The sequence below is a fragment of the Rhinatrema bivittatum genome, chromosome 1 (genome assembly GCF_901001135.1).
Source record: "Rhinatrema bivittatum chromosome 1, aRhiBiv1.1, whole genome shotgun sequence".
Classification (NCBI taxonomy): domain Eukaryota; kingdom Metazoa; phylum Chordata; class Amphibia; order Gymnophiona; family Rhinatrematidae; genus Rhinatrema; species Rhinatrema bivittatum.
Window position 1 is genome coordinate 425,283,203 of NC_042615.1, and position 8,525 is coordinate 425,291,727.

Sequence of the window (8,525 nt, forward strand, 5' to 3'; positions counted from 1 at the left end):
AACCAATTAAGCCTGATACTTTGAATACATATACAGCGCAGCTCACTGCTTCAACGACAGGGGGGAATGAAGATAAGAGGATTTATATTAAGACAACCAACAAGGACTAAATTGCACAGGCTGGGTAAACAAATAAGCGTGGGAGTAGCTTGCTTATTGTGGCGGTTACTACCCCTAACCAATTAAGCTTGATACTTCACTTTTATGCAGCTCCAGCACTGCTCTCTACATCAATGGCAGGGGTGGAAGGAAATTAGAACCAAAAAGTTACTAATAAGGGCCCTGATCTCAGCAGTCAGAGTAACAGATAAGTATGAGAAAAATAACTGTGAAAGCTTGCTGGGCAGACTGGATGGGCCGTTTGGTCGTCTTCTGCTATCATTTCTATGATTTAACATTAACACATGTATTTTAGATCATTGCCATTTTCATAGGCCTTTTTCTGTTTTATTCCTCGTAGCTTAAGAGCAGGGGGCCACTCAAAATGCTGAGCCAGTACAGCACATGGCTGAAGAACAGGGTACATCCAAAAATTCTGAGCCGATACAAAGAAAACAAACAGGATGTCCTAATAAGAGATCAATAGCAAGCTGTAAGTGGAAAAACCTGTGCTTTCCAAATTTATCATCATGTGTGTCAAATGTATTAGTTTATCAATGGAGCTCTTTTTCTACCAATATATTAGCATGTATGCGTTAATTTTTTAAAATATTTTTGTTTCACCTCACAGCTCAAGGGCCGAGCACAGTCAAAACCTCAGCACATCAGATCTGTTATATGAAGCCAAAGGATAAAAGCAAGCACCACAAAAGAAAACATTGCAAGTCTATAAACACAAGTACGCACTTAGAGACTGTGAGCTTTAAAGTGTTTTAATTTTGTTTTAGTATAAGTTTAATATTGCTGTTTTCCTGGTTTACCTTATAGCCGATGAAGAAAGCCAACCCAAAACATCTGAGTATCACCAGGCCCCATATAGAAAGCCTAAGGATAAAAGCAAGCATCGCAAAAGAACTCAGATGCCATGCTCCTAAGTAAAGGAAGTGAATTGGCAGATGCGGAGTCAGCAGAGAGAGAGACTGTTTTAAGACTCTAACTGATTCAGATTTAGAGATGGTGTTGGATGTTTTACATTTCCTCTATAGACTCCGAGCCACTAAGATATGTAGAGTTTGTAAATAGGTGGCACAGACTAATGGTACGCTTCAACGGTGTAATCTATTTAGATGAATTTAGTTTTATTAATATGGAAAATATCACCTCATTCAGGGATGTACGGGAAGCCATACGTTTTGGCATTCAACAAGCTTTAGACGAGATAAACAGTAGAGCAGAGCCTGGCGATTATCTGCAAATACACTTTGATTCGGGCAGCAATCACCAACCCGTGTATTCAAGAAGGCAGCATCCCAATGAGCTAGACATGGATGCTTTCTTAGAAAGGGTCAGCAAGTTTCTTCAGAGTTAGAGATACACATGAATGCCACTATGCATGCCATTGTGATGGTGATAAGAAATCTGGGTGGGGAGGAGCATGTAGAGTTTTAAGAACTATCTTCCACAGCAGCAGCATCAATTTAAAAAAACAAAACAAAAAAACCCCACAAGACGATACTTAGTAGATTTGAATAACAGGGGTAACAACTTGTGTTTTGCAGGGAGCCTCGACCCTCTTTTCCAAGGAAAAGCTCACAGACATAGAACTGTTAGAGAGGGATGGGCAGAACAGAAAAAGATCATGTTGGATGATGTAGCTACTTTTGAGCAGCAACTGGGCATCAACATACGTGTTGTCTATTAGAGTAATGATAGGGATGTGCATTCATCCTGGTTCGAGGAGCCCGAATCCCGAACAAGTTTTTCCCATTAGTGCGCACTAAACCGAAATTTGGGTCCCCCCCCGAATTTAAAAGGCCCGAACTGCGGGAAGAAAACAAAGCCCGAACCAAAAGGTTCGGGCTTTGCACATCTCTAACTAATAAAGGGAAGATGGATGGACACGTATAAAACAAGCAATTGTTTGATAATTTTCCAAAATCATGTTTATTTTACTCCGACTGCCATTTCTATGGTGTATTAGAAATAGAAGTCAATTGCTTGACTAAAATACTGTGAAATAAATAAAAACTGTACACAGAAAAGGGGCATTGGGATAACGGCAAGTGCTGTGAACAACTGTTGAAAGGCAAGAGAAACCTATGCTTCATGACAAAGATACAAGAACACTACCAATCCACAAACAATGGGGGTAATCCAAACAATAATCACATCAAACAACCCACACTCAACAAACTTTTCATATATACTGTTCTGCTAATTTTTTCCTTTTAATCACTTTCAACCGTAATCCATTTATAATTTAAAAATAAATGCTTTAACCACACTTTTCACACTTACTTGTTATCCCAATAAGGCTTCAAAAAATTTTTAAGAGTGTCATAAAATTTCAGGGCACCATCCCGGTGTACCTTATCCAGTTATTTAATCATGAGCACCACCGTCCACCCTATTATTGGTTTTCTCAAAAGAATTTTTTAAATATTTTATATTTTTCAAAAACAGCTTTGCAAAAAAAGTGTGAAAAGTTCAAAGCAAGAGAGTCACAGTTAACCAAACAAACATTAAAAAAAAAAGGGGCGTTAAATGGGTGTTATCCCAAATGTCACTTAGCTAGTGTTTAAATCCTGAGGCTTCAGTATAACCATACTGAAGCCTCAGGATTTAAACGTTTGTTTGAATGTTTGTTTGGTGAACTGTGACTCTCTTGCTTTGGACTTTTCACACTTTTTTGCAAAGCTGTTTTTGAAAAATATAAAATAATAAAAAAATTCTTTTAAGAAAATCAATAAAAGGACTATAGGGTGGATGGTGGTGCTCATGATTAAATAACTGGATAAGGTACACCGGGATGGTGCCCTGAAATTTTATGAAGCATCACTCGACACTCTTAAAAATGTTTTTGAAGCCTTATTGGGATAACAAGTAAGTGTGAAAAGTGTGGTTAAAGCATTTATTTTTAAATTATAAACTGATTACGGTTGAAAGTGATTAAATAGCAGAAGAGTATATATAAAAAGTTTGAGTGTGGGTTGTTTAATGTGATCATGACAAAGATAAGCAAACCCAAAACATTGGAAAAGTACATATTTTATGACTGCGAATGTGTGCAGGAAACAGGTGTACACAAGCCCAATTACATCTTTGCCACATATCTTTACCAAGAACAGAACTGGGAATTTGTGGGCCTGGATAGCCTGTTTGTCTTTATTAGGACTTTTATTGACAAAAGGTTCAGCGAGTACACCTTCATAGCTCACAGCATTTTATAGAAAGTCAGTTGCTATAAAGCCAGCATCTATAAAACACAAAAATTATATTAAGTAATTTTACATAGCATTATTGATGCAAGTAATAGGTGGACCCATACTCAGACTTCATACTTTAGCACCCAGATATATTAGGCATGCATAGGCCAACCATTAGCTCACTGTTTTGACGTCTCTCCCGACAATCATGGTGGTAGCTTAGCGTTCTATTTCCAGCTGTTAGCCCGGAAGTCCTTGCACCTCCGCTATTTAACTTATGCTGCTGTCACTCATACTACATGACATCATTCAGTTCCTCCATGGGATTGGTAGATCTTCAAAGCTCATTTAAATCCTTCAGAATTTACAACTGGGCAATTTAAATCAAGATATACCATTCCACTGCAGCATTTAAACCTCCAGGGTATACAGTATTGAGCCGATGGATCCATTGTTGTTCTTTATAATTAAGAGCAGTTCTCGGATTACCTCCTCATGGATTACTCTGTACTTGTTCAGTTACCCTCCATTTTAATTCCTGAAAAGAATGTTGATGTTCAATGCAATGAGATACAATCAGTGCTTGTAACTTCTGTGTCACTAAGCAACTTCGATGTTCTATCAAACGTGTCTGAGTAGGTTGCATGGTTCTACCCACATAAAATAATTTACATGGTCATGTGATCAGATAAATGACATTTGAAGAAAGACAATCAGTATAATGGTGAGCTGTGGGAGTTGTTGGACACCAATTAATGTTACGGAAACTGCCTAGTGACAGTGCAGACTTTAATTTTGACAATTTGGCTCTCTGGCAAGCACAGGATAAGGATTATTGGAAACAATGGGCAAAAGGAGGGGGCCACAGTAAAAAATTAAAGGACAGGATAGATTGTGATTTGGCCCGAATGGTGAGATTGTGACCCCCAATTTGTTTTGCCCAATATTTTACTCACAATACATCAGGCTTCTCATACAGCTCCTTCAGCATTAATCACTATGTTTTTTCAGCATTGGTGGGGTATGATTTCAATGGTCAAGGCTTTGGCCACTACAATATGTTCTCAATGTATGCAGTGCAATTTAGACAAGGTATCCAAAGGTTTGGGCATCACACCCACATATTTAAAATGCCCCCTAGGCCCCATTTTACAAATCTAAATTGATTTCATTGAGTTACATTTGTGTCAGAATTATAAATATGTATTAACAATGATTTGCTGTTTGTTTGTTTGTTTATTTATTTTTAGCTTTTATATACCAAAGTTCCTGTATGGGATACAGATCACCCCGGTTTACAATAAAACTACAACTTCGCACAAGGCAGTACATAAAACAAGTGAATACAAGAATACAGGAACTGGTACATAACAAGTGAATACAGAACTGGTACAAGGAACTTAAATTGAATATTCTATAAGATGAACAGGTCCAGGAGACCGCAACAGTGAAATTAATGGTAGATTTTATACAATAGAAGATAAAACTGATATCGTATGCAGGTAGATAGTTACGTGCGTTGAGTTGTAGGATGAGAAAATACACTGTATGAGTGTGCATTGGGAACTTGACAAGACTGTTATTAAACCAAGGCCAGGGTTAAGTGTCAGGGAAAGCTTGGACGAAAAGCCAAGTCTTTAGTTTTTTTTTGAAAACCGAGGGGCATGGTTCAAGTTGTAGGTCCGGGGGGAGCGCATTTCCATTGATGGGGGCCTGCTGTGGATAGGGCACGCTTCCTTAGTGTTGTTTTTGCTGGAGGGGCATACAGTGTGTATGCATTTCTTTGTATGTTTCTTAGGATGGGAGGAAGCTTTTCCTCTGCTGAAGGCAGCTGTCATATCTATTGCTAAGATTTTATTAAGAGAATGTATCCCAAGGTATAGGACCCAGAATCGATAGTGATCAGGGGACTCATTTTGTAAATGACGTAGTATCATTAAGGCTCTGGGTATATTCCTCAGGTTTCACACCCCTTAAAGGCCACAAGCCTCTGCTCTTACAGAGAATTTCAATGGCAGTTAAAAACTAAGCTGGGTATTATAATGGCCTCAGCAAAATTAACCTGGACATGGGCCCTCCCATTAGCATTAATGGCTTTGAGGGCATCACCACATTCAATAACAGGATTCACTCTATTTGAGATAGTTACTGGTAGGCCGATGGCTGTTGGTCCTATTCCACAACCTTCTACTGCTGTCATATTTTCTCAAAAGGAGTTTCTGAATCATTATCTGTTTACCTTACAGAAAGTATTTGCTTCACCCTAGCAGAAAGTACCAACATCTTTTCCTTCAGTGGACCCTGTGCCTACTGAGAGTATGCAACCAGGTGATTTTGTTTTTCTGAAGATTTTTTGGCAAAAGAATTATCTGGCCCCCAGGTGGAGGGGGCCTTTTCAGGTACTGTTATCTTAACATTCTGCTGTGAAATTAGAAGGACATCCTACCTGGGTACAGCTATCATACTGTAAGAAAACCTACAGTGCAGAAGCACCTAATCATTGACTTTGTATCTCTGGACCTTTGCTACCACTTAAAGACTTATTCTGGCCCTCCAGCAACATGATATTGCTTCCTGTCCTGATTTGTCTGCAGTCTACAGCAGCATGGCCATATTTGGGACCACATGTGCAGACTTACCTAGCCTATACTAAGACACTGCAGGAGTCTCTGAATCTTTCACATTGTTGGCTAATGGCTATGCTACCATTTGAAGTCAGATGGCTCTGGATTTACTCTAATTACTTTTAATGAATCCTCCATCCTTAACCAAGCCACCTACCTTGTACCCACCGCTGTCTCTCTCACCCCTTCTAACCCTTGTGCCCTGCCTCTACACACCAAACAGGCAGGCTGGTATTTTTAACCTGAGAATGCAACCCTGGGCAAACTTTATTGACATAATGAGTGACCAACAAAAAAGGGTCCTACTGTGTGGTGAAATACCACTTGTCTACACAATGGAACTTTTTACATATATGCTTTGATCATGAACTAAACATGACTGTCCATTTGTACAAGGTCAACAACAAAATGGCAGCCCTTCCTAGATCACATCCTTCATACTGTAGGGACTATCGACACAAGTGTCCCACCTACCCTTCTTGCTTTAACAGGACTCTGCCCCATTGTGATTATGGTGGAGGTAATGGTTTAGTACATTCCATTCATCCCTTGTACCCTATGGAAGCCAGAAACCCCATCCAAGGGACATGTTCCATAGGTTATGGGTGCAACCTCAGTTGTACTGGTAATTACACTTATGATGAGTATACCTCTTCCCCCATGTTCCTGCTTGTCAAGGTTTAAATCAAAGCACAAGGTTGCTCAGTTTTGGGCCTCCCTATAATCAATTGTGGAAACATCTCAAAAATCTACTTTGCTACCTCTGAGATAAGAAGAAATGACAGAAGATTATCTGTTTATAATATTTCAGGACTGTGGTTCTTTGCACCATGGGGAGCAGTAAAGACTATTTCCTTTAATACTGTAGCTCAATTCTTTTTTGGATAAATTGCTTCTTTGTTCTCCCTGAACAAGGATCATTGGAACAAGCTTACTTTTAAGAGAAGATTGCGGGCTTTGCTGGACTTGTATTTTTAAAGACCTTTTTCCTGGTTTAGGGGTTTTTTAACTTTAAAATACTTTAACAAATCTTCCTGCCACTGTGAAAGTCACTATGAGTGAGACAATGAAAATTGTAGGATTAATGCAACAAGAGATCGTCTCTTAAATAAGTAGTTTTAGATAATCATATGGCTTTAGATATGTTGCTGACAAAGGAGGGGTTTGTCAATTTATTAACTCTTCTTGCTGCTTCTATATTAATAATGATGAAAGCATTAGAAATCACATGCAGACCATAGATACTTTGCTATGTCTAACTCACTTTACTGACACTGAAAACCCCTCCTGGGATTTTTTGGGTTTAGGTTGAATCTTGGGAACTTTGAATCAAAGGTTACTAATAACATTTATTACTGTGATTGTATTTCTTCTCATCTTGTGTGTATCAGTTCAATGTATATTAATGCTATGTAAAAAGAGCATCCCTAAAATAATGCTCTCAGCAACTCTTGCAGTACCCCAGAACACCTCCCTAGATGAAGAATTTGGTAAATTATGTGCTATGAGTGACCATATCATAGATATCCCTTAGTCCTAAGGTTATGTCTCGCTATTCTGGCTCCCTTGGGGGATTATTTAGGAGAGTGAAATAGTTAAAATGGTTAAGATCCTTTTCATATAATGGATGCCAGGGTAAAATATAATGACTCAAGCATTTACAAATTATGGAACCCAGAAAACAGCAAGAGCATGATACAAAGATAAGAGCAAATAATGTCTACCAATGTGATTAAGGAAGACTGTGAACATAACCTCCCTGTAAACGTTTTCAAGGTTAGTTTTCCCAGAAGAGGATTAGGAATGTGCATGTCTTCACCCTTTTCATCTTTAATTAAAAGTGCTTAACATTGTACCCTGGTAAAAATGTGTATTTAAATTTTGCATATGCCATGTCAATTCAGAGTCAGTCAATATTGCATTCTGGCTCCCAATGTGAGCATGAATCAATAAAGGGTTGACAGCAAAAGAACTTAGACTCTTGTTCGTTGTGGTGTTTGTAACTTTTTTTTCATAACAAGAGCTGACCAGTGAGTTCCCCGCAGATGAGTACATCATGGAGTTTGTGACAGTAGGGCACAAAACCTACGGCTACAGCTTTCGAATGGTGAGAACCGTATGAAAGAGAACTGTAAAAAGATCAACTTTTGCAGTTTGAAAGAGCTGTTGCTGGACTGTGACCCTGATGTCCTTGAAGAGCAGAGGAAAAATATAACTATATGACAAAAGGGGATCATGAGGAACAAAATGGTGTGGCAGGTAGAAACCTGAGAGCTCAAGAAAATCCAAAGAGTTGTTTATGATAAAATGGTGGTGTGCCCTGGCTTCCATACACTCCCTTAGGGCTACTGAGGCCATGGAGGTGTGCTGGTGACATCCTTTTTCCGTGTATTTTAGCAGGGCCTTCTAATTTTGGCAAGAGTTTCTTTGCCAAAAAATTGTTAGAACATGCCGACCATATGCTGTCCATCACCCCTGACAATATCGTATGCTGTTTTAGCTGCTGGCAGCCTTTGTATGATGAAATGTCTAAATATCCTCATATTACCTTTATGGATTCTTTACATGAAACATTTAACAATGATCATCTGTTTCC

General features: G+C 38.8%; 1 long non-coding RNA gene across 1 annotated transcript; it reads left to right on the forward strand.

The window, feature by feature from the left end:
• The first annotated feature begins 335 nt into the window (after positions 1–335).
• On the forward strand, positions 336–7,878 carry LOC115092610. Its single transcript, XR_003857037.1, has 3 exons — positions 336–592; positions 731–838; positions 4,556–7,878. It is a non-coding gene; the product is annotated as an uncharacterized LOC115092610 (long non-coding RNA).
• Positions 7,879–8,525: the final 647 nt, after the last annotated feature.